Source organism: Pogona vitticeps, chromosome 5, assembly GCF_051106095.1.
Source record: "Pogona vitticeps strain Pit_001003342236 chromosome 5, PviZW2.1, whole genome shotgun sequence".
Taxonomy (NCBI): domain Eukaryota; kingdom Metazoa; phylum Chordata; class Lepidosauria; order Squamata; family Agamidae; genus Pogona; species Pogona vitticeps.
This window is the reverse complement of record NC_135787.1, coordinates 1,494,632-1,512,532: the sequence shown is the minus strand read 5'-3', so window position 1 is coordinate 1,512,532 and position 17,901 is coordinate 1,494,632.

The following is a 17,901-nucleotide window of genomic DNA, read 5'->3' as shown; positions in this document are numbered from 1 at the left end:
CGCACCGCGCCTGCAGCCAGCGCTTCCCACGTGGAGCAGCTCTCCGTCTGCTGTGTTTTCACAAGGGTGGCTTGCCTGTTTATTGTTTTATTTTCAGACTGAGCTCCCAGGGAGTTAAACCCAACCAAAAGATGGGCTAAATCCTGGGATGAGGAAAGAAAATAAACAAAGAGAGCAGAGGCACTTAAAATAAGATTCTTGACCTACAAACCTCTCCCCTCTGTTTCTCGGCCTCACGAAGGGGCACGGGCTGCTTTGGCCATATGAGGGCACATGTGCCTCGGATTTGACAGACCCGGATATTCTCCAGGAACCGTCTCGTCTCAAGGAACTCCTGCTTAGATGCAGGAATGGGACAAAAGCCGAAGCGCAGAGCCCCCCCCCCCCAGGCTCTACAGATGTGCATTTATGGCACTGTGCTTTGCTTCCACTGACTCCGAAACAGCTTCCCCTCTAATCTCTCCAATTAGTCAGAGGATCAACAGAGTGTACTCAAGCCCAATCTTGCCTGACAACCCTGGCCAGAATTCTGTTGCTGTGTGTAGCACGTTGCACTAGAGTAGGCCCATGGGAATTTAGTGAGCCCACCGTAGGTTCCATTGATTCAAGGGGAATATTCTAATCATAACTAACTATGCTGAAGTTGCAACTGCCGTAGGTCCAAATGAAGCAACGGCATTTATGGAGACGTTGACTTAAAAGATTCCCATGGATTCAACTGGCCTGCTTTAGTGCCACTTACGATGCTAAGTGACAGGATCTGGGCCATTGTGTGTTTTGGATGAGATTGGCCAGGCTTGCCATTTTCTGTTGATTGGCTCTCTCCGTGTCATGCTGGGCAATCATAGCTGGCATGTTGGTAGAAACGGTAATTCCTTAAGTGATGGAAAGCACGTTTGCCATAGCTGAAGCTTTTCTCACCTCCTGAAGCTTGCAAATCTGTTTCTGCTGTTATGTGAATGCCCATCCGCAAGGAAACATGGCGGTCATCTGCATGGCTGGTGACTTTGTTCAGAAATTCTGAGGAATCCTGCGTCTTGGATGCTCACACGCCCTTAGCTTCTGAATGGCCTCGCTCAGTTTAATCCCTGTTGGAAAGAGTTGGAGAGCCTTTGCTGTTTAAAGACTTTCCACCTGGGCCCAGATCTCCTCCTGAAAGACCTCACCATTAGAGTTAAAACTGGCTTTTGGGGAATATGTAAACTTTTGATATTAAGAATGTTTCTAACCTTTTTAAAAAAACTTAATTTTTCTGCTTTACATTACACAGTTGGGCAGAAAACGATAAGCAAATGCTTCCAATAAATAATTAAACAAACCATTGATTTACCCAGTTCCAAATCTTTGGGTGCATTTCCAATTTCCTCCTAAACAAATGTTGGGGAAAAAAAGCCTCTAGATGGAGAAGGAGGGGACTGATGCTTGAGTGAAAGAGATGAAACTGGCAAATGAAAGCAATAAAGTAAAATGGTCGGGATAAATCATCATAATTTTAAAAGCCCAGTGGTAGCCCAGGAAGTTCACGCAACATCATGCCCTCTTTCGCCAGGAAAGGGAGGGAGGTATGTGATCTGAGAATCCAGTCAACCAAGTTCTCTGGCAAGGTCATACAGGAATCCTATGGATGGCCAAAGATTTTTTGAACAGGGAAAAGATTACTCATGAAGAATAAGAACTGGAATAAAGTCTTCAGTGAAGGCTGCAGGCCTGTGTCTTTCCGTACGGACTCATGGAAAGAGGGCGGCTCTTCTTCCTCTTCGGAAAACAATCAGATGAGGATTTATTTGTTCCTCTTGTCCTGTTCTGTGCTGAAAGATCAATTTTTACAAATCAACAGCAGGAGGAGGACCTTGGCTGGCATTCTGGACCTTCGTCAACCTGGGGGGAGAGAAGAAGCCGAGTCATAGGAGCACAGCAGATGTGACTCAAGGGTGACCTGAAGAGTCCAAAAAAGCAGCCAGCCTTTTTCCAGGCCCTCCTCTCCCCCCCCTCCACAAATCCACCAGGGATCTGGGATGATTCAGGGGTAGAAATCAACCCCAGCCTCCTCTTGTTGCTGTTGTTGACGGCTGAGAAGCAGTTTTGGAGGGAGCCAAGCCTTCCTTGAACGAGAGCTGGGAATGCCCGGCCTTTGAGTCAGAGTGCCCAAAGAGCAATATTTTTTGACAAGTGATTGAAGTGGGGCCCTTGACGGGTCGCGCTGTGCCCGGTGACGGCCTCCCCAAGGCAATGTGGTAAACCAGAAATATGCTGCATGAATGGCCGAGTTCTCCTAAGGAATGTGCTGGTTTCACAGAGAGCTGGGTTTGTGGACTGTAAGATCCCTGTTTCGCCTCCTCTCCCTTCTCTCGGCTGGCCCGGGAACAGCCTTCGGCTCTTCTCAGCCAGCCGAGGACGTTAACCTCTCTCTGGCTCAGGAGCGGTGGGAGAGGCGAGGTGGCGGTGGTGATGGGAAGCATGGCTGCTCGCACGTTCCTGAGACATTGACTGTGGGTCCTCTCTGAGGCTATGAGATCCACAATGGCCTATTCCCCTTGTAAGCCTTGCATCCAAAACTTATCCTGTGGTTGTGGAATGTGCAGTTTGCATATAGACACATCCTTCACTGCTTCACTGGAGGTTTGTGAACATCGTCCATGGGTGGCCTCTGGCGAACTTTTCCCCTTTAGCCTCATATCAGAAGACCCACCCTCATTTGCCCCTGGGGGACCCATCATCCCCAAGCCTGGTGTTTGGACTGGAGGGGTGGAAATGCTTTAAATGCTTCCGGTGAACTATAGACTGAGTTCCTAAGGCTGGAAAGTCCTGTGCATTAGGGGCCCCAACGGAAGGTGGTGAGGCAAGTAAGACTGCTCACGAGCCATCTATATACTGTAGTTGGCATTCCAGCTTTAGGTTCCTAAACATCCAAGGATTCATATATTCTTTGCAACCCATTGCATGTTTGCCTGGGAGCCTGTGCAGATCGCTTCTCCTGCGTATACATTATACGATTGCTCTGTTCTTCTATGCCATTCATGCAGCATATTTCTTCTTGCTTATGGCGAAGCCATCAGAATCTTCAAGGTATGTTCAAAGACGGGGTTGCTATTAATGCCACCACCCATACTCTGCATGAGTTTCCCTGGATGAAGAGAAGTTTGAACCCAGGCCTCCCGAGTCCTAGTTGTAGACTCTCCCGGCTACTGTATATCCCACTGGCTTTCCTAGGGTGCAGTCCATCAGTCCTGAATACTCACATCTGAGGAGGTTCTCACGCACGAATCTCACCAAAATAAATGAGTTACCCAAGAACAACCATGAATGACATCTGATGATGATGATGATGATTTGTGTGTGTGTGTGTGTGTATGAAAGAGAGAGAGAGAAAGAGAGAGAGAGAGAGAGATCCTTGCTCACTCATTTCCATTGGACACGAGGAGATTTCTTGTGAAGGTCTCACTGCAAATGCTCGAGCCAAAACTGCAGTTCCTAATTTGACATCAGTTTACTCAGGAACATCAGAAAGCCCGATCATGCACGTGTCCTGAAGTGTCTCTTCCTACCCTGATATGAGATCAACGATGGGGCCCTCCACATTGGGATAGGAGGTCAAGCAAGGACGGGGGACTCAAGTCTCAGGACTTGCTGTCAAGCTGGACTCGAATTTGCACTGGTGACTTAGTATGGACTTGACTTAGGGTTTGTTTTTCCCCCCATGACTCAGACTTGACTCACAACTCAGAAGCCACCCTCCCCTCCCTTTTTTCGGGGGGGGGACTTATTTTTAATAGGGACTCAAAGATGGGGCTTGGGACTTGGGAGTCAAGAGCAAAGACTCGGGACACGGACTCAAAAACTGGCCAAGATCCCAGATGGCCAAGGCCAGACTGCTGGACCCAGTCGTTGGCCAAGCGATGGACGGACATGCTTTAGGGAAGAAGGCCCCTCATCCTCACCAGCACCAGGTCCTTGAAAATCCGATGGAAGTGGAAACAGTTCCCAATTACCTTCTCCCGGATCTTGGCAATCCATGAAAAATGAGGGCAACCACATCCCATTAGGCTTGTCCTAACTGGTGTGGTATGTGCAGTTTTGCTTCCGGGGATGCCAGGTTGGGGCAGAACACCAGAGAATCTGCCACCCTCAGCTTCCTGCCATTGTTTGTTTGTTTATGCCCTGCCTTTCTCCTCCAAAAGGACCCAAGGCAGCTTATATCATTGAAAGACAATATTTAAAGCTGAAAACAATGAGTATATAACTGTGGTTTACATCATGAAAAGACCATATTAAAGATAAAACAATAAGTATGCAAATATTAAAAAGGGGAAAAAAAACACAACCCACCCTAACAGATGGTAAACACAAGTAATAGTTCTGCATCCATGTTCTGGACCCAGTTCACAAGGCAGGGTTTAAAGGTCATCTTTAGGACTAACACATGCAGGCGGTCGAAACCATGATAGCAAACCTCTCTCTCTCTCTCTCTCTTTGCAGCCCATTCACAAGGGCAACTTTTTGACCCAAATGGCCACTGGGTGGTGCCCTCTGTTTATTTCTATTGATGGCATGGACCTGCCTTTCTTGGCCACAAATGGACAGGAAAAATGGAATCAGGCATTGAACGCATCAGTTATATTAAAGAGCAGAGAGCAAATACGGTAGAAGACTTAAGCCAGGTTTATGTACCACCATGCAGGACTATTTGGGCATCGCCGTGGTGACCACAGGGCAGAGCAAAGAGTCCAGAGATGCTTGTAGGGTGGAGGGGCACTCCCCACGGATTCACAGATATGGAATCTGGCATTTTGTGGAGTTGGAAGTGTTAGGATAGGAAATACGGGACGTCCAAGCAGAGAAGGACCACAGCAAACTATGACAAGTCTTTAAAGATATGGGACTGCCTGACCACCTTATCTATCTCCTGAGAAACCTATATGTGGGACAGGAAGCAACAGTTAGAACTGGATATGGAACAACTGATTGCTTACAAAATGGGAAAGGAATACGACAAGGCTGTACATTGTCCCCCTGCTTATTTAACTTAGATGCAGAATACATCATGCGGAAGGCTGGACTGGAGGAATCCCAAACTGGAATTAAGATTGCAGGAAGAAATATCAACAACCTCCGATATGCAGATGATACCACTCTGATGGCAGAAAGTGAGGAGGAATTAAAGAACCTCTTAATGAGGGTGAAAGAGGAGAGTGCAAAAAACGGCCTGAAGCTCAACATAAAAAAAACCCCTAAGATCATGGTCAGTGGTCCCATCACCTCCTGGGAAATAGAAGGGGAAGATATGGAGACAGTGACAGATTTTACTTTCTTGGGCTCCATGATCACTGCAGATGGAGACAGCAGCCACGAAATTAAAAGACGCCTGCTTCTTGGGAGGAAAGCCATGACAAACCTAGACAGCATCTTAAAAAGCAGAGGCCTCACTTTGCCAACAAAGGTCCGCATAGTCAACGCTATGGTTTTTCCAGGAACGATGCATGGAAGTGAGAGCTGGACCATAAAGAAAGCTGACCGCCGAAGAATTGATGCCTTTGAATTGTGGTGCTGGAGGAGGCTCTTGAGAGTCCCCTGGAGTGCAAGGAGAACAAACCTATCCATTCTGGCATTTTATGGAGCTGGAAGTGTTAAGATAGGAAATACGGGACGTCCAAGCAGAGAAGGACCACAGCAAACTATGAGTGCTCACTGGAAGGACAGATCCTGAAGCTGGGGCTCCAATACTTTTGGCCATCTCATGAGAAGACTCCTTGGAAAAGACCCTGATGTTGGGAAAGTGTGAAGGCACGAGGAGAAGGGGACAACAGAGGAAAACGAGATGGTTGGACAGGGTCATCGAAGCAACCAACATGAATTTGACCCAACTCTGGGAGGCAGTGGAAGACAGGAGGGCCTGGCGTGTGCTCTGGTCCATGGGGTCATGAAGAGTCGGACACGACTTAACGAAAAGAGAGGGAGCAAAAGTTTCAGGAGTTTATAAGGAGGTACCAGTTGAGGAGACTAATCATTTTACCTAACAGTGAGCCCTAGCGGTTAAGTCAGAACATTGCTTTGGGTTGTTTGTGTCTGCCTTTCTCTCCCGCAGTTGGGGTCCTTGTTTCCTTTGGGCGCAGAGGTACCATGGCCAAAGTTTCGAGGAGCTATTCATAAAATTAATAATCACTGCCTGTTCCTCCTCCTCGGCTTGTGTTCTCTGGGCTGGAAGTGGGCAGATCATTCTGCAAGAAATCATTCCGATGGCAATGGGAAGGCCATTCATACCAAATTACAGAAATTTGCACTTTTCTGTTTTCAGATTGGTTAGAGATATCTTCACATGGTCATAGAGACACCGGCCAAATCCAGTGACTAAAGCACAGACATAATTTCAAGAATCACATCATAGAAAATTGATAGCTAGAGATAAGCATGAATTAAAAAACAAATCACAAAATTAATCAAAATCGCTAATTCGTCGATTCATATTTGCCAAAACCAATGCCCCCTGACAAATAGTAATCAATAAATTTTAGTGATTTTGAATCATTGGGCTTGAAAATGGCCTTCCAGGCATCTGGAGGAGACACCAACGTTGCAGAGATGCTTCCTCTGGCTCCCCTCTACAATCCTTCCATGTTTGGTGAAGATTGGGTTTTGTATGTCCGAGTTATACACCCACAAGGAGGCCCCCCCTAGAAAGTCCCCCCCCAGGTACCTAGAGATACCAAAATTACAGAGAAGCTTCTCCTAACTCTCCTCTACAGTTCCTCCCAGTTTGGCGAAGGTTGGGTTTCTCCAAGCCAGCTGCTAAGGGGCACTTTCCGGGGGGGGGGTGAGAGACCAACTTCGTGGATGTAGAATTTGGACATCCAAGACTCAATCTTCACCAAACTTACAATGCTCGCAGAGAAGAGAGAGGGGAAGCTTCCCTGCAATTTGGTGTTCTCTAGGGGCTTGGGGGCATTTTATTGGGTTTTAACAGCAAAAATGAATTGAGAAATCTATTTGTGGATTTGTCAGGAATTTTTTTTTGTAAATTCAGTATTCATGATTCATCGACTCTGATGAACCACGAATCAAAACTAATCACCATTTTTCCCCCCAATTTGTGCCCGTCTCTAATGATGGCATCTCAGTACCACCTCGGTGCCCTTCTCAGCATCCGGTGCTTCCTTCCTCCCTGCCATGGCCTCCCCCTCAACCTCCATCTCTCCTTCCTGTATCCCCTGCGGCTCCTCCCTCAGGCCCGCCCCGTCTCCTTGCATCCGTGGGTCCCATCAGCTGCCTCCTCCTTCTCTGACCAGCTTCTGTGCTTGCTGGTTGGGCGGGATGTCCAAGGGGCGCAGCGTCAGGGCAGACCACTCCACATATGTAGCAGCAGCTCTCAGAATCACAAGGAAAGGGCTCTTACTTTCCGGGTAAGGAGTGGTTTTACTGGTTCCACTCTCCTAGTGAGCTTCCACGGATATGCAGAAATCTGAACCCAGGTCTCTCGGGTTTGGACCTGTCACTCTACCCACCTCATCACACAGGGTATCTGATTTTCCTTACTCTCTCTCTCTCTCTTTCCCTTTCTTCCTTCGAGGGAGAAATCACTTTGTGGCACCTATTTTATGTAGCCCTTAAAATGTGGACTCTCAGACAGGCAGAGTCAAGGGCTCCCATCCACCAGGGCTTCTGCTGCAAAGCTGACGGATGAACTGACCGATGGAGAGAGCTGCCCCACCAAAGACCGTAAAGATGGAAGAGGCTCTGATGTTTTGCTGGAGAGAGCCAAGGCCCCTGGGCGGGTGGCCCCTTGCATGCCCTCAAAACGAAGGAACAACAGGTTGAGGAGTGGCATAAAATGGCACAGGATGGTTGCTGACTTTTGCTGATTCAAAATCAGGATGGGTTTTTAAACACCCTTCCCAGGGAAGAGTCTGACCTGGTGACCTGCTTTTTAGCTACTGATCTTGAGGTTCTGATCTGCCTGCTTAGGGTTCTACTGAGTCCAACGTGGAGTGGACAACATGGGTGGCCCGGGAGGAGCAAGGGGGTGGGGAGGACTGGCTTCCCCAGACCAAACTTTATTGTTATTATTATTTAATATATACCCCGTGTCGCTGTAGTGCAGTGTTATGCTAACGTGCCATCGCATTACTTTGTCCTATGCTGGGGAAAATGTCCCATGGATGTCCTTGCTTCCCACGCCCTTCAAATGGACCAGGCTCCTTTGACCAGGAGGAGAGCCAGACTGGGCCAAGTGGGAAGAGAGGAGACGGGAAGAAAACACTCCCCTCCCTTCATATGGGTCAGTCTTTAGCAGGTGCTGTCTACTATATGGCAGGCAAAGAGTAGGAGCGGTGGCTCCCCTTGGTCTCCCTCCAAGACGAGAAGAAGGAGCTGCTGATCTCCCAGCGACAATGTTGCAGAAGAGGACATCGGCAGCCCCCGGAAAGGGACGGCTGTTGCGCCTTGCTTCCCGTCTTGACGCGCGTGGAGGCAGCGCCGAGGCTGATAAGGGGAGGCGGGTGGCGTTCCACAGCCATCTCTTGGAGAAGGCCAAGCCGGCCGCTGGAAAGCAGAAGAAACAAAATAATTTTCCAAGTCAGCTCCTCAAGGAGCACGGAAAGGTCAGATGCCCATCCCAGGTGCCTGATTTTCGAAGGGGAAAAGAAAGGCAAACTGGGTCACGATGGAAAGGTCCAATGGGATCAGACAGAGCAGATTTTGTGGAGTGGAGGAGGGGTCAGTGTCACTGGGGCAGGACATCTATTTGGAGACCCCTGCCGTATGTAGGCAGGCCAGGCAGGAACATTCTTGGAAGTATGCAGATCCATGTTTGCTGGGTTTTTATTTTATTTTAAACATGTATGCCCCACCTTACCTTAGCAAGGGGAAGATGGTGCACCGAAAGCCTAGCAACGTAAGCAAAAACTGTGTTCACCTGCCAAGCACAACATCCTACAAGAATTTGCTTACATGCTCTTATAATCTACTCGTGGCTGTTATAAAAATAACCGTCATGCATACAGTATGAAAGTTTATAATACTGTACATAACAATGGTTGTTTGCATTCGTTGCATCCAGAGGAGTGGAATTTCAGAGATGCAAAAATGCCCAAACGGCAGCATGGAAAAGGGGTAGGGTCGGAGGCTCCTTGAAGGGCCGCGGGCTGGTTCAGACGTGATTCTGTGTGTCCTTCTTAAGGCACCAACGGAGCATATTGTGATATTGAATGAATCTTAGCCGCCCCTCATAGCCAACTCCTTCGCCCCCCCGTCCCCAAGGCTAGTGGCAGAGCCGACAGAAGCTGCTTATGGGCATATCTCTGCTCTTCGGTCAACCCCCTTCGTGCCTGATGGCCTTGTAACAACCTTCTCCGCTTTCGGATCAAGGAATGCCGGAGAGCAAGGAGAGCTCCCCTCCAAGCCCTATCAGAACTTTTCTACCTATCAGCTCCTTGTGTCTCAGAGAGGCAGCCGGTCTGTTACTCTTGGCACAGCCCTGCATTCTGGACCCCAGTTCAAGGACAGTTTAATTTCTGAGACTGCAGAGAAGACAAGATAATGGCTACATTTTTAACATACTCACCATTCCTCTCTGGGCACACGGCGGGGACAGCAGCAGGCCTCCGCAGCGCACGGAGCAGTTGCTGCAAAGCAGGGAGCCTGACTTGGGACGCTGCCCTCCAGCAGGAAAAATCCTCCGCGGCACGCTTGCCCTGGTGTGCGGGGACAGGTCACTCAGAGGTCTGTCCCGACTCCCAGCTGTGACGCCGGGGCGGACTAGAACGCAGCGGGTTCTGCTGCGTCAGCTCCTGTCCAAGGGCCAAGGAAAAGGGCACCTGGACACCCAGCAGCCATGCCAGTTGCCAGTTGTGTGAGACGGGCGGGGGCCAGAGCCTTTATTCCCATCCATGCTGGAGAGGTGGGCCTCTTTGCGTCTGAGGAGAAGAAGAGGTCCCAGAATGCCAGATGCACAAAGACAAAGCAAAGCAAAGCAAAGCGTGCTGCTTATCTACTGCCTCATAGCTCTCCAAGCACTCTCTGGGAGGTTTACAAGTCAATCATGCAGACTGCACATTGCCCCCCCCCCCCAGCAAGCTGGGTACTCATTTTACCGACCTCGGAAGGATAGAAGGCTGAGTCAACCTCGAGCCGGCTACCTGGGATTTGAACCCCGGGTCGCGAGCAGAGTTTTGGCTGCAGGACAGCAGTTTTAACCCCTGCGCCAGGAGGCTCACAGGCAGTGTGAGGAACGGCAAGAAGCCCAAACATGGCTCTTGATGGGAAATGCTGTTCCTAGCTGAGGGGTTGTGGAAGTTATCATTTTATAAAAGGAACGTCTCCAGGCTGTGGCTTAAGTCCAGCACAGAAAGGCCCCGTCTCTGCTTCCTGCAGAGGTAAGGGAAGTGGGAGCCGTATGTGGCCCCCAAGCCCCTTCTAGTGGAGCACCTTCTGGCCCCCCACCTGGAAAACACCATTAATCATCAGAAATGGCTTCCCCCACAGCTGGTGGGCTTCAGGCAAGATGTTTTTTCCACAGACGGGGAGAACGTGTCCTCCGTCCTCGATATCAAACACAGAACCCAATGTCTGGCGGTGACTGGTTTCTTCCTTTTTAATATTTTAAAACCTTTTCCAAGCCTGGTGTGGTCACAGTAAGGGGTTCTGGAATAGAAATGTGGCCCCAACCCCCAAAAGGTGCTCCCCCCCTCTAACCACTAATGGACATCATCATGCATAGGTCCCACGTTCTGCCTTGGTTCCAGCTGTCACCGCTTATCACTCACCAATGAAGTGCTAAGGCCAGAGGTGCCTATTCTGGCCTACAAAAGTGCCTCCATTTTTGAGGGAAAACAAGAAAGGTTCCAGGTTGTCTTTTCTGCCCTGGGGGGGTGAGAACTGCTCAGCAAAGTGTTTGCCACACGGAAACACAGGATGGAGGAACTGTGAGCTTCATCTGGATTGCACCTGGGCACGAATCCTGCTTAGCTTTCATAACAGTTAGAGAGGGACGTGAATTAAAAAAAACCAATCACCACATTTGTTCAAAACTCGCTAATTCTTCGATTCATATTCGTGTGAACCAATGCCCCTCAACGAACACGAATCAATGAATTTTTAGCAATTCTTGATTCACCCGTTCATTACACTATAAAATGTCAACACAGGCACCTGGATAAACCAAAATCGCAGGGACATTTTCCCTGTCTCTCTTCTACAATCCCTCCAAGTTTGGTGGAGATTGGGCTTCAGATGTCCAAGCTATATACCCACAAAGAGGGTCACCCCAGGAAAGTTCCCCCACGGTGCCTAGAGACATCAAAATCACGGAGAAGCCTCTACTGACTCTCGCCTGCAATCCCTCCAAGTTTGGCAGGGACTGGGTTTCCCCGAGCCAGCTGCTAAAGGGCACTTCCCAAGGAGGACCCACTTTGTGGATTAATAACTTGGGCTTCTGAACCCCAATTTTGGTGTCTCTCTAGGTGCTCGGGAGACTGTATTTTTTTAGAGTTTTAAAACCCCAAACAAATTATCAAATCAAACCATTGATTCATTGATTCCTGGCTAAAGAGACTGGGCAGGAGGAGGTGGTCCCCTTTGTCCTCCATCCCTGGTTTGCACCTCTGTGGAGGGGCAGGAGGTGGAGTCCCCCTGCTTAACTGCCTCCTCCCACGTCTCGCCTTCCCCTGATGTGGCTGACAGGGATGACTCGGAGCCTGCAACTCTCCTGGCTCCTCATTGTTGGAGGTTTCTAAAGAGAGTTTGAACGGCCGGCCGTCTGCTGGGGATGCTTTAGGGTCGGATTCCTGCCTCGGCGGAAGGGAGCCGGATAGAGGATCCTTGGGTCCCTTCATGCATGTGCACAAACACACACGGAGATACACACGGGTGGTTCTTGGCAGTGCTCCATGGAGGCCCTTCGGCCTCTGGACCTCCCTGATCTGGAAGGATCGTAGCTGATCATCGGCGAAGAGGCCAAGCCTAGAGCAAGACCAGAGGTTTCCTTTGCCTGCCTTTGCAGCCCTGATCGGGAGCACCTTTGGCCCCTGCGTGGGACGAAAAGCCACCATCGCAGAGGGATGGCAGGAGCAAGCGAGGGACGCCGTTGGAGGACATTGCAGGCTCCGCTCCGACTCGGCCTCGCGGAGCAGCCCTCGACCCAGCCTTTCCGCCGGGCTCTCCAGCGGGGCTTAGCTTCCCCGTGCCTTGACGGGAGTCATCAATCACGGTAGGCTCAGGCGTCCCAGAATCCGGCTGGGATCCATTGCCGCAGCTGGAGAGCTCATCTATTATTTACCCCTCCCCCACTCACACTCCCCCCCAAAAAAAATGGTAACAGAGATTCTCTTGTATTAGAGCAGGGAGGGGGGAAACCCACCACCCACCACCCTTCTCCTCCCCTCCCTTCCCCCCATGATTCAATCCTACAAAAGTTCACGCAGGGGGCACAGCCACGCTGCCTATAGAGAGAATGGCACTTGCCCAAGTCTCTTGGACTGACCCGTGGGCCACTCCCTTCATAGGGCTCCGGCTGCGCCATCGCTTCCCCTTCTGGGCACCACCACGGCTGCCTGCCTGCCCGTACATCCTTTGCCGGGCTTCCTCGCCCAGCCTGCCTGGGCCACCGCCATCTCTCCCTTCTCCCGCTTGCGCCTTGCCTTCCCTGATGACTCTCCTTCTCTCCTCCTGCTCCACCAGGTGCAAGACATCCAGAGTTGAAGACGGACATCCTGCTTCTCCTGCGTGAACTTCCTTTTGCAGGGAAGGATCCCCCCGGGATCAACTAAGCAAGCTCTGGAACCACCAATCCGCGGTTCTTGGGACAGGCCGTGAGTTGCCATTGTTTTTGAGCCAGCAGTGGTGGGCCAGGCCTCTTCAGAGCAAACACCTCAGAAAGGACCCCACCTGTCATCTCCAGGGTGGGAACTACGCTTTCCATCCGCAGGAAGAGTCCGCAGCACCTCCCGCAAGAATGAACTGCAAGTAATGGGAGAGGTTCCGGCTCACCTTAGGTGTCCGGTTGGGGCCGGATGGAAAAGAGCTTGGGAGAGATGTTGTCATTGCTATAGTTGTTGTTGCTGCTGCTACTGTGTTGGATCATTTCTCCCAGAAATACCTGCCCAGAGGCCATCATGCAGTGGGATCGGCAGTCCCAAAACAAGCAAGAAATCCCCTCTGTCGCAAGGTCCGGTACTGGCCATGGTTGGTCAGCTGGGCCCCTTTCAAAGAGAAGAGGACTTGCTAGGGATGCTCAGGAGAAAAAAAAATAAGCCCACCCGCAATGCTGCTACCACCAAGCGTGGGCTAGTATCCTCCTGAAAGTGGACCCCCTGATTCAGTGGGGTTTACAGAAGTGTTCACTTACCATTAAGCCATTGATGCAGTGGATCTGCTCTCTGGTTGAGACTAGCAGTAGGATCCTGGCCTTGGACTCTGGGAAAGGGCACAAGAATGAATACCTTGGGAAGATGAAGCAGCCCTCATTTCTAGGCTTGGCAGAGTGGGATTCAGCTTGCCCCCACCCAAGATGCAACCCCCCCCCGAGACATCTCTAGGGAACGTTTTCTCTCCTCTCGCCTTGAGGTCCGGAGGTCTGAGGACTGGCAGAGAAAACAGGGTCTCCATGGAAAGGAAGAGTATGTTTGGCTGGGTTGCATGAAGAGGGAAACAAGGATCGGAGTCTACGGGAAGGCCAGACAATGAAACCCAGTCGCTTCTCCTAGGTGGAATGCCTTGGGCCAAAAAAAAAATACAAAACCCTGCCCTGCTGGGTTTAACCCTGTGGAGAATTAATGAAAAGGTTTAGGAGCCAGGACAGATGGCCTAAGCATCTTGAGGAGTGTTGTATGGGAAGCTTTGAGTGGAAAGTACGGTTTTTCTAGTGTTTCCACGCACTGCCAGCAACCACAGTACGTACATAAAAATGGAAAGGAACCGGACCTTTCGCTTGGGTCTCTGCTGCTCCCTCCGCTTCTCAGGGGCTGTGCATCTCCTTGTGCCTGGAACCAACTGCTGAAGGAGGAATGGTAGCTGGAGTCTTGGTGGAGGTGGCCGTAAAGAGGAGCCCAGCCAAGACGTCCGTCCGGCTGAACTCGGCATTCCTTCTCCAAGGCGTCCGAAAGGCCTTTCCTAGGGGGTTGCCCTTCCTGGAGTTCCCTTTGCCCCTTGGCTGAAAGGGGACGGTGAAGACGGTCAGAGAGTCTTGGCGTGTGTTGTCGAAGGGGGAACTGCATCAGTCTGTGCAAGCATTACGGGGGAAAACAGAACTCAAATACGAGTTTTAAAACTTGTCTTTAAAAAGACAAAAAAACGTGATGGCACCTTAAAAATTAAGACAGCACCAACTTCTGCTAAAGACTTGCGTATCCAAGACAGCATCATCACAAGGTTTGGCACCCACTGACTTTCTCACCAACCAGTCACAACCTTGATGCCACGCATAGATCTTGGCCATGCTGTTATCTCCTTCTCTTGCGTCTGATGAAGTGGACTTGTCTACGAAAGCTCGCATGAAGAAATATAAAAGTTAGTCTTTAAGGTGCCGCCACATTATAGTCTTTTTTTAAAAAAATAAACCTTCTATCTTGTGGGTGTGCCTGTGTGTTCATGCAGAGGTTTGTATGAAAAAGAGTTCTGAAAAAATTTGCAAAATCTTTAAACCGCTCAACTTGTGATTCTTTCTTCCACAGAGTGGAGAAAATTAAAATAAAAAGAAAGTGGAAACACAACTTCCGGAATCAGGAGAACCGGAAAGGGCGGCCTTAAAAGCAACATTCCCGAGTTCCCAAAAAGGGCCAGAGAGTGGTGGCGGAGAGCATCTTGGAGTCCCCCCCCCCCAGCATAGGATTCAAAGCTCCTCTTGCTGCTGTTTTGTACTTTGAAGGCAGGAGCTGTGATCCCTTCCAGCCCCTGCAGGAAAGGTGCCGGGGCTGAGGTGTGATTTTTTTCCCCCCAAAGCCCTGGAAGAGCAGGCCTGGCTGTGTTATGAGCCAAAGAGGCTGCTTTGCTTTCTAAGTCACCCATTCCAGCCTTTCGGAGCCCAGGGCTTTCCTGGACAACCTCTTCCACGAGCCCCTGGCCAGCTTCGGTAGCTGGGGCTCATGGGCATTGTAGGTAATCCATGCGGATAGCCCCAGGTTGGGGCAAGGCTGGCCGGTTTCCTTCGCCTCCTGCCTGGCCTTCCAGCCTCCTGACTTTCAGAGGCTGATCTGTTCTCCTCTTGACCTCTCCCGGTTCTCCTCTCTCGGCTCCCCTCGTACACACACACCCCCGAAGTGAAATTAGCTTACTAAAACATGTTTTCTTTTAGGAATCCAGTGCCTAATCCAGAACAAACAAAACACATTTACAGAAACCACCAACGGCCTGAACTTCTGCCCTCGCCTTGACCGTGCTGACGCTGGGCTTCCTCCTCCTTCCTCTGCTCCACCAACCCATCTCGGCTCCCCCCACACTCCCCACCCCCACCCCACAAGTAACAAGCATTACCATATGCCTGAGGTTTCCGAGGCATTTCTTTCCCCTGACACATACAATCTGCAGCAAGTTGGCGGCGCTTGGGGTGAGTGGGTGTGGGTGCGCATGCGTGCGTGCTGGCAGCCCCTGGCGTTGAGGGTTCATTCTTCCTTTTTCCTTCCATGCGTGCAGAATAAGACATGCCGCAGCGCCTGGATGTGTACTTGTGCATCATGGACTGCCTGTCTCCCCTTTTCAGATGAGAGAAGTCTGGAGGAAAAAAGCCACTCCAGGCAAAGGATGGCAGGTCTTGTCGGTTGCTCTCCCTGAAACCTGTAACATCCCAGTGATGACCATGATTCACCACCGTCACACTGGTGGGACATGGTGGAATTCATCTTGGTAGGGTTCATTGTGGTCACAGCAGTACCAAAAGCTTGGAGAAGGTCTTCCTTCTCCCCCCAACAATATTTCTTAAACTACAGGTCCCAGAATTCCCCCAGCCAGCTGTCGGATGTGCAGTCCAAAAACATAGGAACTTCCCCAAGCCTCAGAGGACAAAGTTAGAAGCTTAGCCTTCAGGAAGCTAAGTTGTCTCTTGGTCTGAGCAGGAAGGGGGTAACTGCAGTTGTATATATGGAAGCCCACGCAGCGTCAAAATGTTTGGAATCTGTAAGTAAAGATCCCTGAGCAGCCCAAAGTTCTCAGACGTGTGGAACGTGGCAGTTTGCTCTTTCGAAACATCAGAAGGTGGCCATCACTGCGTAGCTTTGCCCAACTTATGCTGCCTTGAATGGAGACTCAGCTGGAGTCTGGAGCTGGAAAGGGCCAAGAATCTGGCACATGAGCTAGGACATTAAATGAAACCCAGACTCAAGGGTGGTTGTTCGCTAGGCTGCTTGCATGACACCCGAGCCAGTCGACTTGCCATTTCTGTACATCTGGATTTGACGTAAGCCTGCGAATCTTGCTTCCTCCGTCTTGCACAATGTCGGGAGGTCTTGGAAAGTCCACAGGAAGTGACTCCACCGCTCCTTGGCCTATCTTGCCATCCTGTCTCAAGAAGAGATTTGACCATCCTTGAAGTCACTGGTCCTTGTTGTGCCTGATCACCAGACTCTGAAGTCATGACCTTCTCATCCTTGAGTCAGCTCGTTAAATGCAGGCGCGGCCCCCTCCCACCAGGAAATCGAGGGAAGAGCTTGCCTGCCCTTTTGAGGACAGTCAGTGTCCATAAGGCTCTGGATCCTACACAGTAGCCCATTCTTTCATGCTGGCTCTTCTTTTGACCCAAACATAGAGACACAGGAGAGTTTGGGTATCCCAGAAAGCGCTTTGTTGAACCGAGTTAATTTTTCCAGGGACCCCACAATGAGGGTGCAAATGGACAGGAAGAAAGGCAGCAGTGAAGTCTTTCCCTTTAATTGCAATTAATTTCCAGTCTCTCCCTTCCTTTATTTTTCTTTTTCATTTATTTTTAAAACAACAGCAACACAATTTCACCCTTCCTTTTGAGCTCTTCAGGAGATCCACCTGAGCAGTTTAGAAAACCAAGCAACAAAAATTTAAATTACTCCCTTCACGATAAAAAGGCTGGGGCAAGTTCAAAGCCAGGGCAGGCTTAGTCCCTAAAAGATGGCGTAGAGATCAGGCCTGGCTCGCTCAACCCCTTTTCAGGAGACATTCTGATCCGCCGTGTCCCCGTGGCCGTGAGGTTTCCCCGTGCGCTTTCGTATCTCTGGTGGTACAAAAAGAATCCCACGGAAGAGGTCAGAAGGCAGAGAAGACCCCGGAGGGGAAGGAGGGAGCAACGGCCTTGTACCGGCTGTCTCCTCGGTGCTGTTTTGTACACAACAATCATCCTGCCAGAATTGTGCACACACTCCCTCCTACAGGGTGATCCTATTTCTGTACAATTCAGTAAAGGAAGCAAAGTGGAAGAGCAGGAAAAAAAAAAAACCCGGTCTGCTCCAGACTGCAAAGAGGCTGCCCGGATGCAGCCACCATGCTCTTCACCCCACAGCTGTGCCCAATGGCCGTGAGGACCCACGCAGGACCGGCCATGCAATGCTCCCAGTCGGAGCCCTCACGGGTAGGTAGCTCAGTGGCCAGACTGGCCAGGGGAGACCTGGGGCTTTACTAGGAGGCTCAGCGGCCACTGGTCTCCCCCTCCTTTAGCATCAGCATCATCCTCCCCCCCCCCCCGTGTCCTGAATTATTTGCTATTTCTCCTTTGCTCAGTTCAAATCACGGATCATCTTTTCCACCCCATGAATGCCCAATGGGACCCACTGGCGGTCTTGCCCCGCTCTGGAGAGGAGCAGTGGCTCCCTGCTCTGCCCCCCAAGTCACCCCAGAACCAGAGACAAACCCCTGACTGAGTCCGTGTTCGCCCGTCTGTCTGAAGACAGTGCCCATCCCTGGTTAAAACCTTCAGTCACATCCTAGAAGCCATTAAGGGCCCTAAGAAATATGAAT